Genomic DNA, 21,789 nt, shown 5'->3' with positions numbered 1-21,789 from the left:
GAGATGTATCTCTTTGATACATTAATGCAAATTTCTCTGAATTTTAGTGATAATGAACATCATCGTATATTTTTTGGGTCAAGTCTCAGCATGGTTCTACTAAGAAAAGGAAGAATATTCATAGAAGAGATGCAGGGGTCTGGATAATATGTATGGGCAGGAACTCAAGAGTATGCTTTCAAATAGACCTTGAGACTCCTGGTCTTGGGGGACAGAATTTAAACCTGGTTAAGGGAAAGTTTGTTGATATGAGAGCATGCTCCCCATGGTTAAGATTTAATGTCCTGGCAAGGGTACCTGGAGCTGGTCCTAATATATTCTTGGGTTTCTTCCTGAACACTTGGAAAAGAATGTTGGCCCACATTAAATGAAGTGGAGGTGTCATGTCTCCCTTGGTACAATGCTGAGAAAGGGATCAAAAGGCTCTGAGAGAGAGAGATCCATGCTAGAGTGGATCTATAAAGACCCAGAAACATAGCAGATGTCTGTGTCTTTTGGAAGATTCCAGGGGATACTTCCCTCACTAAAGTCTTAAGAAATGTACTAGTCAGAGGACTCCAGCATTATCAATGAGCTCAGTAGTGCTTGTGCTAAGACAAGACTGTGAACAGGAGATGCTGTTATAGAACTGGGTCTCCTAGTGTGATCACAGAATTCTAAATAGAAGAATCTGTGCTAGCACTTCAGTCCTCAGAGTAAAGTGGACATAATCATCATCATGGCCTTAATGGGCCATGAATGGAGGGAGGCTGACTTAAAAGAATCTATGGTGATAGCTAATCGTGATTGGAGTTCCTACGGTTAAGGTAAATGTCTGGGTTAAAATAGGCAGCTAGAAAGAGTATTGTTTGCTTAAAATAAAGAGATCAAGAGTGGGTAGGAAAATGGCCTGACTTCTAGTAGCCATTGCCAAAACTTGGCCTCTCATTTTGCGTCCTGTTATTCCCACTGCTATCACTGAACCTAGTTCTATTATCAGCATCTCCTCTTGTCAACCATGGCCTGCAGAGGGGAGCCTTTACTGAGCTTCTTAGTGTTGGTGTTGTCCTTCTCACCTGGACATCGCTTGTGCTTCAGTAAGCGGTTTATCCTGTAGGCACTCTCATGGAACAAGATCATCTGGTGAGTTTTCTAGCATTCCACTGAATCCACTCCCTCAGCCTTTTACTACCTTCTCCCACTGTCGGCCAAAATGGAATTTGTACCTTGCTCAATGGACTATTGCTCTCTCCATGCTTTCAGATCCATCCAGAAGCATATTAGCGCCATTTTCCAGGGTACTTGATAGGGTCTTTATATCTGTAGTCTGAAAAAACACTCTCATTCTGATAAATGCTCCCTGATATAGCATCCCTTGATCCAGCATCCCCAGAAACCAGCTCTATGAATTCTCACCCAACTTCTGATGGCACGTGTCAGCTCTGCCTTGCAGCTCCTTTTGGATAGAGTCCCTTTCCTTCCTTAGCAGGCCCAGCACTACCCCAGGTGGATTCTACTGTGATTTTATTGTTTATTGGCCTGGTTATAAGGAGGGGAGGTGTGGTTCAGATCCTAGGGTCACATGTTGTTTACAGGGAAGAGGCATATGCATCATATTCAAGGAAAGGTGATGCGCCATATATTAAGGAGATGTGGGTCACATTTGTAGCCTCAGAGGATTCAGGGGAATTGAAAATTGAAGATTTTGGGTGTCCTCGTCCCCATTACTTAGTTTCATCACTCCTAAGCAGGACCTGACTTTAGTATAACAGATCTAACCAGATTGAGATTTGACTTTCTTTGGAGTTCTTCTAGACCAATAATTAAGTTAGGGCCTCTGCTTCCTCTTCCCTTGGCTGCAGATGATGAGCATCTTTTTATTTGCTACCAATATGGAGTGTAACTGCCTCTTAATCATTTGCAGCCTTTCATCTTTTTCAAAAGCATCAATGACAATGGCTATCCAGTTCCATTGTTCTTATAAGTCTGATTCCCTCCCTTGTTTATCAAAGACCTGATTAGTACAATTCTTTCTGTTGGTATACTCTTCTACTTCACTATCAGTGGAAGTTCTACACTGCACTTCCAAGTTCCAGGTGATTTCCACTCCTCTCCAATAACAAGCAATGAAGTCATCCTTGCCATGTGGCTGGCTGCTAATTAGCTGCAAAACCCCATCTTAGCACTGCTCCCTCAGACAGCTCTTGGCTCCAAACTTACAGACTTAAGTTCCTCGAAAGACTGGTATAGAGATTAATAAGCAGGAAATTTTAGAGATAATTTTAGCATCCTTTAGATTTGTCCTGAATTGGGGGTAAGGAGGCTGAGTTCCATGTGCTTGTAATGTCTATCACTGGATGCACGTTGCCCCAAAGAAGGGATGGGACATTGGGAGAAAGACCTATCTCTAGCCAAGGACATTTCTCCAGATGGCTGACAGCTCTAGAGGATTTTCAGCTGACAATAGTTCCAGCAACTGGAGGAATAATCCCTTTGGTCCTGAAGGGGAATCTTAGTTTTGTTGTTGTTGCTGTTGTTTTTAATATTTTATTTATTTATTTGCCAAAGAGAGAGAGTGCATGCATGTGTGCACACACACAAGTAGGGGAAGTGGTGGTGGAAAGAGAGAAGCAGGCTCCCCACTGAGCCAGGAGCCTGATGCGGGGTTCGATCCCAGGACCCCAGGTTCATGACCCAAGACGAAGGCCGACACTCAACTGACTGAGCCACCCAGGGGCCCCAGGGTAATCTTAGTCTAGAATACTGTGTTGGGACACTTGAGTGGCTCAGTTGGTTAAGTGACTGCCTTTGGCTCAGGTCATGATCCTTGCTTCCCTGGGATTGAGTCCTGCATCCAACTCCCTGCTCAGCAGGGAGTCTGCTTCTCCCTGTAACCCTCTTCCCTCTCATGTTCTCTCTTTCTCTCATTCTCTCCCTCTCAAATAAATAAATAAAATCTTTAAAACAATTAGAATACTGTGTCTTATCAAGCCAGTTACTACTGTAGTTAGCTAAAGAATAATTATAGTGATGAACTCTGGAAGTCATACATGTTTGAGAATTATCCTGCCTGAGAGGCAAGGTAGCTGTGTATTTAAGGAGCAACTCCTATTAGTCTTTGCATGGTGGCTGTTCTGGCACAAACTGGAAAGGGGAGCGATAGTGATAATTCTCTGGCCCTTCAGTGTGTGCACATGTGTATGTGTGTGTGTGTGGAGAGTGAAATCCAGTTGCCAGAAAATACTTATGAGCCTGAGCATAGAAATCTGTATATAATCTATAGATTTGAAACTAGTAATTTGTACAAATTATAGGGTATAGAAAAAAGGCATATAGCCTTGTATGGGATGTAGAACTTACACAATATGTGTAATATGGGATGTAGAACTTACACAATATCATAAAATGAGAGATAACATGAAAAAATTTATTCTTTAGCTCCTTAGAGAATGATATTCTATTGAGAATAGATGGAAAATGAATTCATATAATAGCATAAACATATTAAAAAACACAGATTTCAACTATACATACATTCCAACTATACAAATATATAGAAGTAATATGGATGTATATGTGCCAACATGTTTACCCTATTCCAATCTAATATTTGAAAAATCTAAAATGTTTTACATACACACATTTATTTACTTATTTTTTTGATTCTTGGTCATGATTGTCCAAGAGAATGTAAATTATTCTAGCTGTGGCTTTGATTCAAGAAAGGAAGAGCTATGCCTGATCTGTAAAGATCAAGGGTAACATGTTTCCAGGTATTCCTTAAAATGTTAATGGATAAGAGAAAAATCAAGGATGATCCAAAATATCCCCTTTGTACTTTATGACATTTCTTCTATTGGGAATCCCCTGCTTATCTCAAGACCAGTGTTTGTTATTACTGCCGCAGTCAAAAACAATTCTTTTTCTGGATTACTTTTTAATTATGCTATCCTTATTATGATTACATTTTATTATAATTTTAATGTAGTCTAAAATTCCTTTTAACAATCTCCATTATCCTCTATATTTTACATGTATTTGGGGAGAAATGATATATTAAAAGCTGTTGCTGTATGAACTTGTGGGCCTAGAAGGAGAGCTGAATTTTCTTTTGAAACAGAATTAATATATTGTTGGAAGGAGTAAAAATTATGATAGATCATAAAATTATAAACTATAAGGCATGCAAGTATAACATAAATTGGAGACATTTTAGACATAGTTTTAAATTATAAACCTTGTCACATAATAAAATGACATGTATTTGGCTTTAACTGGGATATTGTTTTGTGGAGTTTGTTAGCTTGTTTTATTTTAGATTTTATTTTGTGGGAGGAATTTGTTATGGGTAGGAGGTTTAGGACTGCAAGTAGAAATGGTCTCTCATATGGAGAGAAAGGCTTATATATTTTTAGGAACAATGATGTGTTGGGTTGAATTCAAAATTATTTCTTTTTGAAATTTTTGTATTTTTTTATTATGTTCAGTTAGCCACTGAAAATTATTTCTTAATTGACTTATAAATCCTCTTTTACACTTAAAAAGTCAGTAAATGTCTACTACACATCAACTTTATGGACACAGTCCTTCAGTAAATGAAAGAACAAAGATGAACATCTCGGTGTTCCAGGCAGTGGCTAGGTGTCAAGGGAGCGGAAACCTGAGGCAGACCTGGGACATGATTATGAGTTCAACAATTGTGGATAAATTAGCTAAAGAAAGATGTGGGTCAGAAGTAAGCATTATGCCAACCATTTCCCAATATCACAGGTGACCACTGCCCCAGGTAGTGAAGGATTGATAGGGAAGCAACATGATCCTCTTATGTATAGAATGATCACTTGAACAATTTAATTTAGTAAGTAGAGGGAAGGGTGATGCCACCCTTGTGATATTCAGCTGACACACTCTGTGATTTCATATGTGTAAGTTGTGTAAAACATTTTGACACATTTTATTGATTTATTAGATTTGCAAATCTTCCTAAACCAACAAACAAGAAAACAAATTGTTCACCATTGTCTCTAAGGAATCAGTTAACTTTGGGGTAAATAGGATGTTTTTTCTCCTGGGGGGTTGGGTGAGATGAGGTGGGTGGATGTAGGCGCACACACACACACACACACACTCACACACACACACGCACACACACATTTCTAAGATAATGTATAATTTTTCCACTGATCATAGATTCACAGTTCAATAGATTCACATATGCAGGGAGTTTAAGCTATTTGCTGTCTTTTTTGCCTCTGACCACTTTTATTGGTACTTGTTATCTACAGTAGATCAACCATGCACTATACAGCTGGACCAGTTTGCCAGTATCAAAGGAAACCTGTCCTTGCTTATGTTCTAAATCACGTGTGACAGAATTATTTTATTCTCCAAAATCTGGAATCGGTCTTCATTTAACTAGGAGCCACTTCCCTGTAAATTGGCTTCTTTTTCGCATTCCACTCACTGCAGCCAAGAGAGACAGGCAGATGTGTCCCTGAAGGGAATAATATCATCAACCTCACACTTGGTAATATCTTATACAACTTCCTTAGTTGATTAATTCTTTCATTTACTAGTTATTTTCTTTTGGAAAATATGTATGACTTGTAAATTTGAGATAATCTTATTTTGTAGAGGAATTCAGAGTTAGCCATATGTGTTAAATATTCATGACACTGAAGAAGTTCTGAACTACTTTTTGGATTAATTCAGCTTCTTAGTCAATGTATTCTGTGTTGATCACTTTTACCCCCAATTTATAATGTATTTCCTTTTCTGTGGAAGAGTCCTTTTCTTTTGAATGAATGACTGAAATCCAGCAGATACTGATTTTCTAATATATCTAAACTATTTATATTATATGAATCAATGAAATTTATGTGAAGCATGTCTCTGAGACTGGGGTTCTCTCCTGTGATTCATTCAATTTCCCTATAGAGCTTTAGTATCCAATAGTGGGTTTATTTTTTTGCGATTAAGATTAAATGCCAAGTCCCACAAATCTTGGCATATAGTGAAATGCTATTAACTGGTCACTGTCCCATTGTAACATTGTCATATTCCAATTCTGCAAGTCTTAACAGACGACTTTGGTTAAGAGTCTCTATACTCCAATACTGAATTTTAGTATCAAGTGAATAATATGTGATATCAAGAACAGCAGTTAAAGAATAATTGGACACAGTTGAATTGACAGTGCTACTTGACATTTTATTTTCTATTCACAAAAATATTCTACATCTTAAAAATTCTTCCTAATTTCCAAAATTCTATCGAATTTTTTATTTGAGTGACATGTTTTTCTTCCTATCTCAGTTATATTTGTTAGTCTATTGAGTAAAAAAAAAAAAATATTGTTGTATGTCCTGTGCAAAGCACTTTAAAAAGCATATTAATTAAGCTAGAGGAAAGAAAACATTATTAAGAAAATCATAAAAAAATACATTTACAGTATTGTGTTGTATTTAGGAAGGAAGGAAGGGAGGAGAGAGGGAAGAAAGAAAGAAAAGGAAAGGAAAGAAAAAAGAGAGAAGGAAAGAAAAGAAAGAAAGGAAAGAAATTATAGCAATGCATGAATATAGTTGACCCTTGAACAACATGGGTTTGAAATGCATGGATCCACTTGCACAGGGATTCTTTCTTTTCTTTTTTCTTTTCTTCTCTCTTCTCTTTTTTCTCTCTTTTCTTTCTCTTCTTTTCTTTTTTCTTTCCTTTCCTTTCTTTTCTTTTTCTTTTTGCCCTTCCTTCCTTCCTTTCTTTTCTTTCTTTTTCTTTCTTTTCTTTCTTTCCTCCTTCCTCCCTTCCTCCCTAAATACAACACAACACTGTAAATGTATTTTATTTTTATGATTTTCTTAATAATGTTTTCTTTCCTCTAGCTTAATTTATTGTAAGAATACAGTATGTAATATATAAAATTGTGTTGACTGTTATTGATAGGGCTTCTGGTCAATAGTAGGCTATTAATAATTACATTTAGGGGAAGTCAAAAATTATGAACAGGGGAACCTGGGTGGCTCAGTTGGTAAAGCATCTGTTTTTGGCTCAGGTCATGATCCTAGGGTCCTGGGATCGAGCCCTGTATCAGGCTCCTTGCTCAGCAGGGAGTCTGCTTCTCCCTCTCCCTCTGCCCTGCCCTCTGTTCAATGCATACTTTTTCTCTCTCAGTCTCTCTCAAATAAATAAGTAAAATTTTTAATTAAAAATGTTATGAGCAGATTTTCAATTGTGTGGGACATCAGCACCCCTAGCCCCCACATTGTTCAAGGGTCAACTGTACTTCATGATTTATAGATGTGTATATTATAGGAGAAATGATATTAAGCAAAGAAGTTTGAAGCAAATTTAGTAGTAGGAGTCAAGGAATGCTGCCTAAGAAAGTGATATTTAACCTGAAGTTGGAAAGAAATTAGAATTAAAGGGGGAGAAGAGATTTGGAAGGCAGAAACTGCCATGGGCCTCTGGGAGCCAGAGTAAGGAGGAAATTACAACAAAAGGGAAGACTAGAAGGGAATGCCTGAGTCTGTGTATGAACCAACACAAGTTCTGTGCTAAATCCCACATTGTGCAGATATGTAAAAGACCTGAAACAGCATAGAAAGTAACTGATAACTGTAATGTGAACTATGCTCCAAGTCTCAGAATAATCCATGAATAGTGCATGTGCTGGACAAAGCCAATGGACAATGCAAAGACTTTGATAACTGCACTGATACTGGAACTCACAGAGGGTGAGATTGAAATTGCTATCTGAACCTCAGTGGACTGGAGAAAAACAAAACAACACAACAATCAAAACAACAAAATACTTTCTCCAGAAGACTTGTAACAAAACACAGAGTTCAATATTATATTATTTGAAATGTACAGATAGAATCCAAAATTACTGGACAAAGATTCAAGAATATCCAATAAATATTCAAAGGAAAGTTCAGTTGGTAGAAGCAAACCCAGAGAACCCAGATTTTGGAATTACTGAAGACTTCAAAGCAGCTATTTTAAGCACACTCTAAGAAGAAAGTATGTTCCTGAAACAAACCGAAATATGGAAGAACTGAACATATATAAAGTGACCAAATAGAAATTTTAGAACAGAAAAATATAACAATACTCGAAAAAAAAAATCACTGCTATGAATGGATGAGATCATTAGAAGAGTGGAAAGAACAGCTAAAAGAGTCAATGACATTGAAGATAGAACAATAGAAGCTGTTGAATTTGAAGAACATTAAGACAAAATATTATCAGGAAAAGGAACAAAGCCTCAAACACCAAAAAAGTATTAAAAGTTTAATACTGATGCCATTGAAAACTCAGAAGGGGAAAAGAAAGTTCACTGCAGGAAAAAAAAAAAATAGGAATAAGTGTTGTAAATTTCCCAAATTTGTTGGAAGACTAGATCAAGAGGATCAGTACACCCCAAAGAAGATAAATTGAAAGAAAAGCACACCCAGAAATATCATAATCAAGCTGCTGAAAACTAAAGATAAAAGGACAGTTTGAAAGGCTCCAGGGGAAAGGAAAATTGCATATGACATATAAGAATATAATAAATCAAATGCCTACGAGTTTGTATTCAGAAACAAAGGAAGCAAAAAGAGAGTAGAACAATATTTTTTAAAGTGTCAAATGAAAAAAACTGTCAACCCATAATTTTGTGTAAGGCAAAAATACACTTTGAGAAATGAAGGTAAAACATAGACGTTTTCAGATATAGAAAAACTTAGAATTTGTTAGTGACCAAACTGCTCTAAAAGAAATACTAAGTTTTTCACTGTGAAGGAACATGATACAAGAAGGAAACATAATATTTTCAGAATAAGGAAAGAATAGATAAGATCAATATCCGACTAAATATACTATTTTTCTCATTTCAAATAAGAATGTGTGTAAGTATTGATCCTGTAATGTTGATCTTTAGTAATGTCCTGATTATACTACCTGACGTTGGCAGTAGATTCTCTCTCCCAATCAGTCTGGTTGGAAATGTCTTGATACTCTCAAAATATATTGATACTCTCAAAACACTAGCTTTTAGTTCCATTGGTTTTTCTCTATTTCATTGTATTTTTTCAAATTTTTTTGACATCTGCTCTTTGTTCTTTCTTTTTTAAGTTTAATTTGATAATTTTTTTTGTTTAAGATAGAATTTTATTTGAGATCTTTGTATATTTTTATATAAAGATTCAATGCTGTATTTTTCTATAAGTACTGGCTGCCTTGGGAATACCACAAAATTTTATGTCGTCTACTATTTTCATTCACTTCAAAATACTTTCCATTTTCCTTTTGATTTCTTCTTTGATCCATGAATTATTTAGAATTTTCATTTAATTTATAAATATTTGGGTTCTTTTGGATATCTGTTAATTACTTCCGGTTATTTTTATTGTGAAGAGGAACATCTGTTTCAAATCTTTTTAATTTATTGAGATGTATTTTATGGTCTATCAGAATGTGGTCTATCTCAGTAAAAGCAACATGTGTCCTTGAAAAAAAATACTCTGTTTTTAGGTGGAGAATTGGAAATAAACACCAATTAGATCAAATCAATTGATATTGTTTTTAAGATCTATATTACTGATTTTTGGTCTACATAAACTATCAAATATCTTGATGGGGTGTTAAAATATCCAGTTATAATTAAGAATTTGTTTTTCTTTCAATTCTATTTTGACTTCATATGAACCTGAAATTATTTAAGTATTTAGGATTATTATGTTCTTCAAGAATTTATCCTTTTCTTGAAATGATCTTTCCCTCAGGAAATACTCTTTTTTCCTGAAATCTATTCAGGATTAATAGAGAAACTTAAGTGTGTTGATATTTGGATTAGTGTTAATATATCTTTTTCCATCATTTATATTTACTCTGTGTCTGCATATTTAAAGTGGCTTTCTTCTTGGCACTATATAGTTTGGTCTTTGCTCAGTACTATAATCTTTGCCTTTTACTTTGGTAAATTTAGACTATTTATATTTAATAATATTATTGAAACTGTTGGGCTTCCATCTACTCTCTTGCTACTTGTTTTCTTCTTCTGTTTTATTCTTATGGTTTATTCTTGCTGTATTTTATAAATTTGGCAGTCAGCACCAGAATAGAAATGTAAAAAATAAATAAATAAACACTAATGTTTCACCATAAGCAGTTCTACAGTAAAGATGTTAAATATAATAAGCTTGGTTGAATAGGGAGGAAGGCAGTTATGCTCCCAGTAGTGAGCATAATCACAGCAGTTATTAGGTTAGTATTTAAATTTTATCTTAAAAATTTTATCCAAAGAGTCATTGAAATACAAATGTTGAAAACATGAGGTTTATATTTTAGTGGGGCTTTAGGATTTCTGTTTGAAGAAAATATTGCAGATGGTGTCTACAACGTATAGATATTTATATTTAATATTTAATGAAGTACTCACATAAAAAATTACTGCTATGTGGCATAAAAAAATAAAAAAATAGAAAAAAATAATGAAGCCAAAAGTCAGTCGGTTGAAAAGAAATGAACAAAATTGACAAATCTTTAAACTGATGATCCTTTGTGTTTTCTCTCTTTTTTTCTTCAATATGAGGATTGAAAGAAAACACATCACTACCAACCTTATGGAAATTGAAAAGTTTAAAAGACTCTTGTGAACCACTTTATACCATTAAATTGGATGCAGAATTTCTAGAAAGACACAAGTGACCAAAACTAACTCAAGAAATAGAAAAATCAGAATAAGCCTATAAACAGTAAAGATATTAAATAAAAAACTCTAGGCTCAGATGACTTCACTATTGAATTTTATCAAATACTTAAGGAAGAAATATCACTAATGCTTAAAACCTTTCAGAAAATATACAAATGGAGACAGCTTACCAATTCTGTGAGACTAATATCATTCTGATATAAAGCCAGGCAAATATATTACAGTAAAATGTACAATGCAACCATACAGCAGTATTCCTCATGAATACAAACATAAAAATGCTTAACACAATATTAGCAGATGTTAATAAAAATTAGAAAATAAATATCCTAGACATACAAGTTATTAACATCCAAAAATCACTCAATATAATAAACCATATTGATAGAATAAAAGGGGAAAATACAATCTCAATAGACACACAAAGGTTTGATAAAATCAAATACTCATTTGTGATAAAGCTCTCAATATGCTAGGAATAAAGAGTAACTTTTTGTTCTGACAAATTATATCTACGAAAAACTTAGACCTAAATCATAATCATGACAATGATGCTTCTCTCTTTGTGTCAGGATACAGAATTACAGAAATCAGTTATACATCTCTATATCAAAATGAAAAGACACATCACAGACTAGGAGATAACAATTACAAATCATATATCTGTTAGAAATATATTCTAGGGCGCCTGGGTGGCTCAGTTGGTTAAGCGACTGCCTTCGGCTCAGGTCATGATCCTGGAGTCCCAGGATCGAGTCCCACATCGGGCTTCCTGCTCAGCAGGGAGTCTGCTTCTCCCTCTGACCCTCTTCCCTCTCGTGCTTGCTATCTCTCATTCTCTCTCTCTCTCAAATAAATAAATAAAATCTTAAAAAAAAAAGAAATATATTCTAGATATCAGTCTTTTATCATTATGCTTAATACTCCAATGTCTTGATTATTGTAGATTTTAAGCTTTATAAGAATATTGTAAGTTCTCAAACTTTATTCGTCTTTTTAAAAAAGGTTCTGGCTCTCTCTGGTCCTTTCACACTTTCATAACAATTAAGATCAGCTAGTCAATTGCTACATAAGTCCTGCTGGAAAATTGATAGGTATTACATTAAATTTGTAGTAAATTTGGGAGACAGTTTTCATCTTGACAGAGTCTTCCAACTCCTGAACATGGCAGGTCTCTTCATTTTTTTTTTTTTTTTTTTAATCTTCTTTACCTTTTCTTTACAATGTTTTGTTGTTTTCAAGGTGCATGTCTTGTACTTTTGTTAAATTTATCCCCAAATATTTTGTTTTTGGATGCTATTATAAACTGTTTTCTTGATTCATGTTCAGATTATTACTCGCTAATATAAAGGTATTTTATCTATAGATATATGAGTAGGTAAGAAGCATATGAAAAATGTTCAACATCATTATCATTAGGGAAATGCAAATTAAAACTAGAGTGAAATACCATTAAACACCTAATAAAATGGCTATCATTGAGAACTAATGGTACCAGGTGTTGAAGATGGGGAGAAACAGATGGGAATGTACAATAGTTTAGCCACTCTGGAAAACACTGGCTTTTTCTGAAAAAGGTAAACATATTGTATAGTAACATACAATTCAAGAATTCCTCTCCTAAGTATATATTCAAGAAAAAGAAAACATTTGTCCACACAAATTCTTGAACATGAATGCTTCCTGTAGCATTATTTGTAATAGCCAAAACCAGGGAATGTCCAAACGTCCATCAGCTAATCAATGGATAAACACAACGTAGTGTATTACCAGAAATGCTAAACACATGGATGAACTTAATATATTTTAATCAAAAAAGATGCTAAAACTACATAATGAATTATTGCACTTAATATGAAAATTCTAGAGAAGGCAAATTTCCAGAAAATGAAAGCAGATTATTTACCTAGGTCTGGGAGTGGGCAGGGCAATTGACTGCAAATGACAGACTGAACTTTTTGATATGAAGGGAATGATCTATTACTAGATTGTAGTTATGGAACTATAAATTTCCTAGTTATCATTGACATATCTACTTACCATGGGGGAATTTTATGGTTTGTAAAAGGTGTTAAATATATATTTCTTTTAATAATTATTTCTAATATTCCTTTGAAAATACTCATATGCTTTGACATTCTTGCTAAACTTTTCTGCTGGCTAAGTGACACAAAAGGTAGGGGATATCAAACAAAGGAACAGCAGGCTACCTGGAGCAGTGTGATTTTTCAGACTCCTCTCATTTCTGAATGCTATTTTCCTGGTGATTCCCACATGCACGTAATTTTGGAATCAGCTGGGGAACCGGGCAGAGTTTGTAATCAGGTTTTGATCCCATTCCTGGGATTTTCTCTCTAAATTTTCAGCAGCTCTGCTGATTCATGACTGTGTCCTCTGCCACCTAGATCTAGCAAAATTGTGTTTTCACTTGCAAGATCTGATAGAAGGGAGAGTACCTGCAGACACAAACTTAAAATTCTTTTTTTAAATTTTATTTTATTATTATGTCCAATGAGCCAGCACATAGTACATCATTAGTTTTTGATGTAGTGTTCAATGATTGATTAGTTGCGTGTAACACCCAGTGCTCAACACAACACGTGCCCTCCTCAATACCCATCACCTGGTTACCCCATCCCCCCATCCCCTTCTCTTCTGTAACCCTCAGTTTGGTTCCTGGAGTCCAGAGTCTCTCCTGGTTTATCTCCCTCTCTGATTTCTTCCCATTCAGTTTTCCCTCCCTTCCCCTGTGGTCCTCCGTGCTATTCCTCATGTTCTACAAATAAGTGAAACCATATGATAATTGTCTTTCTCTGATTGACTTACTTCACTTAGCATCATCCCCTCCAGCTCCATCCCTGTCGATGCAAATGGTAGGTAGTCATCCTTTCTGATGGCTGAATAATATTCCACTGTATTTATGTACCACATCTTTATCCATTCATCTGTTGAAGGACATCTCAGCTCCTTCTAGTTTGGCTATTGTGGACATTGCTGCTGTGAACATTGGGGTGCATGTACCCCTTCTTTTCACTACATCTGCATCTTTGGGGTAAAGATCTAGTAATGCAATTGCTGGGTCATAGGGTAGCTTTATTTTTAACGTCTTGAAGAACCTCCATACTGTTTTCCAGAGGGGCTGTACCTAAAATTCTTGTGCATCATAATATGTTTCATTTAAAAAGCTCTGCTGCCTGCATAAACACTTCCTCATACTTTCAAGTAAGTCTTTTTGTTTGTTTGCTTTTAATACTTTGTATGTCTAGGGAATAGCTCTTTATTCTAAATTGATAAAGCTTGTTTGAGACCTACTACTTTGAAGCTATAAAATTGTTTCCATTGCATACCATGGAAACTCAAAGGGTTAGAATATGACTGGGGATTGTGTGAAAATGTTTTGCTTGAAATTATGTGAAAAGAACATAGTGATAAAGATGATGTTTCTAGTACAAGTGTGGTTAGGAAATAGATAAGAAGTTTTCTAATCTTCACTCAATAATAAGGGAATCTAATTTCTCCTTTATCTGTCTATATATATTGCATTCTTTATGAGAACATTGGGAATCTTGTATAGATTTTTGTGCTTCCATTGAAAGCAATAAGAAGCTTGTGTTAGCTTGTTAAAAAAGGAATTTATTAGAAAGAAATTAGGAACACGTGGAATAGATGGGAAGGCTGGCTAAAGTAGGTCTGAATATGAAAAGACTCCAAGAGACCCTCCAGGGGGCTAGGAAGGAGGAAGTAAGAAACTGTTCACCAGTCAAGGTGCAAACACTGGGAGAATTAATCACAGCTGCCTTGGCTTTCCCTTTGTTATTCACTCAAGATTCAAATATGAAGGACCCAACTGGCCAAGCTCAGATCATGTGCTCACCTTGGCCTTACTGGGAATTGATTGGACAGGCTGTACTTAGATTGCTTTCAGTATTCTCAAATAGACATCTGTGTTTAATTTTCCCTGGTCTACACAAAAGTTAGAAGAGGCATCCAAAAGGAAGTTGTGATTCTATAATGTGATGGATACATAATTGATACATTTAGTGTTGTTTCTCTCTCCACCATTACAATAAACTTACAAGCAAGCTCTATCTTGTTCAACTTTCACCTCTCAATATGTAGGCAGTTCCTGACACATAGTTAGTTCATGTTTATTGACTGACTTAGCATCCTATTAAATAGAAATCCCTAAAATTGAATGATAAAATTTTTTATTCATAAATCTTAAAACTGATAAAATAATTTATGATATCTTTGCTTACAATTTTATTTTAGTATGATTAAACAGTCTAAATAATGAGTAAATTCTGCCATCATAGAGTTCCTTCACATAATCTTTAGTGTTTTAATAATTGAGAAAAAGTAACATTATAAATTGACTGGGAAAGCAGAAAATGAAGTCAGGCATGCCTGTAACAGATGGTAAAAACAAACTCATCATTGTTATCATTTCATCATTTCTCATCAAATTCATTATTGATTCTAACACTTGTATTTGCACCATGTTTCCCAAGATAGAAGAAAAAGTGCTTTGTATATTACTCAAGGGGAGAGAGAAATGCCTTTGATGATCTTTACATATGAAGAATGGGATTTGATTACTTACAGTTACAGTTACTTGCTATTCACATAATATATCTAGAGACAGAGTGAACCAAATCCTGAAACAGGCTGAATGAAAAACAGGGGCAGCAGAGTGAAGGCAAGAGGTAGAAGTAGACAAATTGATCTCTCTTGCAAAAAAACAAGTCGGAATATCTAGGAAAAGGTTCAGTTGTGCTAATGTTATTTGACTTAGAGCAGTAGTGGAGTTTGCATCTTGCTTTACTGAAGTATTGTCTTCTAATAGAAAATACAAACCACTGAAAAATTCTAAAAAAAAAAAAGGACTTGTAATAGGTTAATCTCTTAAGCTGATAACCTGTTTCTGAAGACCTGTGCCCTATAAGAATTACCATATTCATATCAGTGGCATTTAAAATCGGTCCATTTCCTCTATGAGTTTTGTTATACCCTCGTTCATTTTGTGCTTACATATCCTTCAGGTCATTCTTTGCCAACATGAATCCGAAATTCACATGTTAGCCATGTTAGCAGCAACTCACCTAAAATGAGTTTTCCTACTCATAGCTGCTAGTGTGAAATCCTCAGTAACAGTTGTCAACCCCATGTGAATCATGTAAATGACACTGACACATCATTATGGAATAGACTTTATGACAACTCTTGAATCCTTTACAAACAAGTAGTTTCTCTTATGAATTCACAACTACCCCAATGTCTGAGAATGTTGGCATTGTTCTTTAAAGCAGAAATGGGGAGAAGAAAATAAAGGAACAAATGTCAAAAAATTTTTGGTCCTTTTGACTCTGGGCCAAAATAGAGAATTGGGATGGAAAAGAAGAAATTGATGAGAAGGTAGAAAAGGATTTAAGGAGAATGTCTTCTTTTTGGGGTGTGTGTGTGTGTGTGTGTGTGTGTGTGTGTGTGTGTGTGTGTGTGTGTATGCATGTGTATTTACTTTTTTCAGCTTTTTAAAAATTTTATGGAAAAATTTGAATTAATATTACGTTCTGCTCATTTTATCTCACAAGGTTTGTTCCTTTTAGAAAGACGAAACTGATAAATCTCTAAGTGTACAGGCAAGAAACATGATTCAATATATCCAATCAGAGCAAGTTCAAAAACACTGATTGGTAAGAGATATAAAGTTTTATCTCAGAAATAGTAATTTTTTCAGAAATATAATTCACAAACTATATATATATATATATATATATATATATATATATATATATATATCCTGAGATTACAAATAAATGATAACAGTTTCCAATGGTGAAAAAAATGGTACATTACTTTTTCATAATTCACTTTGTCTCATTTGCTGTTTTACAACAGTGTGAGTTAAGCAGGACATCATTAGCCACAACTGCAGAAGAGGCAACAGTGATTCTGGAAAGTGAGTTAACTTGATTTGTGAAACATTGTTACATAGGCAAAAAATCAGATGGAGAATCCCCTCCTACTGATTTCTGGTACCCGGCATTTAATTCAGTATTATACTTCCTGAGTGGAAGTTGTTTGAGTAATAGAGGAGCTGGAAAGCTGACCTCATTTGTATTTTATTTTCTTGCACTATAGAAAGCACACACAGGTAAAAGTACAGATCCACATCTGGTAACCTGCATAGCCCTTGAACCTGGGGATTCACATAGAAATGCACCACCAAATATGGTTTTCTTACCTTGTGGTAGAAAATATTGCTTTCTTTAGTTGGAACAGGTGAAAGGCACTGAAGAAATCAGGTTAATGGTATTAAATAAGATAATCATAGAAGTAAAAATAGAAGCCCTTACATCCTAATTGGATTCCACATGTCTTGTTAAATTTCAAATTCATAATGGAAAATAGTTGTTGAGCTACATTTAAGAGCCTAGCACTTTACTAGGTATTGAAGGGGACAAAAGAAAAGTCCATTTTGCAGGATATTTCATTCTTTTTGAATTCCTCAAGATCCATGTTAAGAAATAACAAATTATCTATTAGTCTTTGATGATATTGTAGTTTAGTAAGAGGAATCTTGGGGCTTTGTTCTAAATATTATGGTTACATTTAAACCAGTTTTTCCCATTTAACAGAACTTTTTTTTTCCTTAACGCAATGAGCAATCTGATAGATGCTATGAAAAACTGAAGTTCATTGTTCAATAATTTTGTGTAAAAGTTAAAGTAAAACAATGTTGTTACCATGAAGTTGAACGAAGGAAAACAGGTATAACTTTAGCACTTATTCAAGCAATTTACAGTATAATATTTATGAATCCCCAAGTGTGGAATATAAAATGCAATACTTCTCTATTTGCAATCAGCTGTTATCCAGGAAGTAGAATGTTAAACGAAACTCTTGCCTTGCACACCTTTGTATTCTTAGACAAATTACTAAAATTTGTAATTTGTAAGATTGTAACTTTAGACAGATTACTTAAGTTTCCTGATTTTTCATTAGTAAAATAGGTAAATGTGTACAATTTTGAGGGGACTTATAATTTATTACCCCCAAAATTAATACTTCCATAAAAATCTCTGTGTCATAGAGCACATCACTGAACTGTTATTTCCCAAAACATGCATTTAAAAGCCCTGAAATATTTAATATTTAATCATCTAGGAACCACAGTTATTAGGTACATGCCATGTACCAGTTAATTTCATTTAATTACACACACGTTAAAAAAAAATTAGGCAATTATGCCCAGTGCTTATGATGAAACAGAAATGTTGTTACTGGTCTTGCATTTCATGGCTAGGGAAAAGAAGATGTGGGGTTTGAACTTACGTACAACTGACTTGAAAATTAAGACACTTTTCATTATACTGCATAAAATTTCTAAAATGATTATTAAGTGCCTGTTATAATGGAGTGCATCCATAATGCACTAGGAATTTAATTACACTAAGGCTGTTTGTTGTCCTTTGAGCCGGCCCCATGAAATTCTTGAAGTCAAGCACTAGATTCTGTTCATACTGAATCTGTATGTCTCATAAGGGGCCTGAGACATGGTTAGTTTCTGATAACTTGTTCAATGAATGAATGAATGTTTACTCTAAATTTGAAAGATGGAGAGATAGCAGGAAACCTAGTGAAAGTTGGGAAAATGTCTAGTGGAAATGCTTAAAATTGTGGTGGCCAAATATATTCTGGCAGTAACATTGACTAACATTTAATATTCATACAGTTATTAGGGTTTCCTAAGATTTAAACCTGTCCTTTATCTCTCCCACAAATCTTTTAAAAATTCTATTGCACTCATAAATTATTTGCATGGTGTTCGTTGTGAAAAGGATTTAAGGAAGGGTGTTCATTTCTCTTCATCTGCATAGCACAGAATGGAGTCAGAGTGAGATAATGTAAATTTTGTAAACATTTGCAAAAAGTGTTAAGATGGCTTTTCTTTTAAGGATTTTCTTCATTCCTTTGGCTATCATCTGGGCTATTGACCACTGCACAGTTTATTGAGGTTTCTTATGATAATTGAATATTACAAATTAGATGCGCATGAAATTTTATACAAATTTTACTTTATGAAAAAATGGATTTGTTTTGCATCAAGATTTGCTTTCTTATATGAAACTCAGAAGTTATAGGATATACCATGATTTTTTTTTATGAAGAGCTTACACATTTTTCATTAGAGAAATTGATTTCTTGGCAAATTATGTACTCCCCTAGTGACAGAGTATTTCCTCTCCTGGGCTGCCATAGGAATAGAGCCAATGATTCTTAATTCAAATAAAACTTCATCTGAAGCTTCAAAAAGCCATGTTATAATTTGAAGAAATGTTATTTTGCTTATTGAAGGGATTTTGTTTTCATAAAATTATAATGTTAAAGTGACACACAAGCATCTAAGCTAAAAGAAAGATCTCTAAATTCCTATCTAAAATATTATTAAATATAATTATATAACAAAATATACATGTAATACTAGTCTAAACAAAATATATGATGTTATAATAAATATAAGGGATGGAATCACCTGGTGAGATAACATGAAAAATGTCCTCGTCCCTTTCCATTGACGGTTATATTGCGACCAAAGATTATTTTTGCAGATGTGCTCGGGCTGCTTCTCTTCCCTTTTTAATACTCTTCCATTCTCTTAAGATAAAAATAAAAATACTTGTTATGTAAGGCTTTACATACTCTGGTTTCTATCTTTTTCTTTGGAATCCTTGCTAATCAGCCTCCTTCCCTCTTGGCGAATCACTCCCAGTGACCTTATTTTAGCCACACTACCCTCTATTTTAGATTGCATGAATTTTTTTCTCTCTCCTTATTTTGCCAGATTGCCTTTTACTTAACCAGTAAATTTTATCTGAGATAGACTTCCTTAGGGAAACTTTGCTAATTATCCAGAGATGGTCATATCTCCCCTGATCTTTGTTCTCATGTTTTAAAGTTCTTATCAAAGTTACTCAAATAAGTATTCCATCAATTTGTGCCTCCAACTGTAATCTCTATGAAGGTAAAGGTCATGACCAGTTTCCTCTTCACTCTATACCAAGACAAGACTGTTCTTTATATCTGCTGAACAGAAGAATCCTCAATAAATATCTTACATGTCTAGCTTAAATTAAAGAATCATATGTTTATAATTTTATGGGCTTATTATCAATGATGGAATAATGGAAATTACAAAAACACATTTCACAAATAGTAACTAAATGTCTAGCCTTTTTTTTTTTTAAGATTTTATTTGAAAGAGAGAGCAAGAAAGCACAAGCAGGGATTGTGGCAGAGGGACAGGAGAAGCAGACTCCCCACTGAGCAACAAGCCTGATGCGGTACTCGATCCTAGGACCCCGGGATTATGACCTGAGCTGAAGGCAGACGCTTAACCTAATGAGCCCCTCAGGTGTCCCCTAAATGTCTAGTTTTAACATTTAATACTGCTACTGCCTAAACCCTGTGGAACAACACTTTCCACATTTTCAAAGATGAGTACAGTAAGTTTAATGACTTATTAAATATAAAAATATATACATTTTAACTATATCTTGGTATCTTCTTTTAATGAACTTTTTATATCAGATAAAGCTTTTTTTTTTTTAAGATTTCATTTATTAGAGAGTGTGAGCCAGCACACAAGCATGGGGGAACAACAGGCAGAGGGAGAAGCAGGATTCCCGCTGAACAGAGCCCGACATGGGGCTCAAATCCAGGACCCTGGGATCATGATCTGAGCCACCCAACCACCCCAAATCTGAATTTAAATAATAATTCTTTTCCTTACTGAAGAGTGGTCCAAGTAATGCTGCATGAATTCCCAACCTAGGATAGAAAAGGAAACACTTCTTCGCTTAGCCATCTTGGGATACTCATCCTTAAGCCCAGCCACCATGCAGTGAGGATGCCCAGGTCATGTTGTAGGGGTTCAGGTAAGAACCCTGCTGAGGTCTGGTCACTTCCAGAATCAAATGCCAGATATGAGTGAGGAAGCCTTTAAGATAACTGAGGCTTCAGCTCCTGTCTGATTGGAGGTGTGTGAGAAAATCTGAACAAGAACTACCACCAGAGTCCATCTAAGCCACAGAATTCTGATAACCAATAATTATAAATGATTGTCATTTTTTTATGCCACTTGGTTTTGGGATTTTTAAAAAATATTTTATTCATTTATTTGAGAGAGAGAGCAAGCAGTGGGGAGGGGCAGAGGGAGAGAGAGAAGCAGACTCCCTGCCAAGCAGGAAGCCAGACGTGGGGCTCCCTGGACCTGGAGATTGTGACCTGAGCTGAAGGCAGATGCTTAACCAGCTGAGCCCCCCAGGCACCCCTGGTTTGGGGATTGTTAACAGCAGATTAATCACAATAAAAAATACCAGTGAAATAATAGACATGGTAGTAGACACTATCTTAACTGAGGTAAATAGAAAAATAAAAGAACATCAGTTACCTTTGGGGAAATACTAAATGTTGTAATTGAAGTCCCAAGAAAAAAGAAGAAATATCTGAAGAAATAGTGACCAAACATTATCAATTTTGTTTCAGATTATAAATTCAGAAATCCAAGAAACTGGACAAATCTAAAGGATAAGGCTGATATAATTAAAAATGTAACAAAGCACATGGCAAATTGTTTACAACAGTGATAGATACATTTTACAAGAGTCAGAGAAAAAGAAATCACACACAGAGAAACAGAAAAAACAATTACAGTAGGTATGTTACCAGATGACTATATATATATAAAGACAGTTTTTATAGCAGTGAAAAACAAAAGCATGCCAATGTAAAATTGGTGCTAAAAATATCTTACCAAAATGAAGACTAAATGAAAACTTTTCTAGACAAGCAAGAGCTGAGAGAATTCATCACCAAAGGCCTATACTTCTGAAAATTGATTTTTTAAATTTTAATTCCACTATAGTTACCACACAGTGTTATATTAGTTTCAGGTATAAAACATAGTAATTCACCAGTTTTATACATTACTCAGTGTTTATTATGATAAGTGCATGCCTTAATCTTCACCTTTTTCACCCATCCGCCCACCCGCTTCTCCTCTGGTCACTATTAATTTTTTATAGTTGAGTCTTTTTTTTTTTTTTTTTTTTGGT

Source organism: Eumetopias jubatus, unplaced genomic scaffold, assembly GCF_037043125.1.
Source record: "Eumetopias jubatus isolate StellerSeaLion01/CBP00866 unplaced genomic scaffold, mEumJub1_p1.0 scaffold_3, whole genome shotgun sequence".
NCBI lineage: Eukaryota > Metazoa > Chordata > Mammalia > Carnivora > Otariidae > Eumetopias > Eumetopias jubatus.
This window is presented reverse-complemented; position numbering follows the sequence as displayed.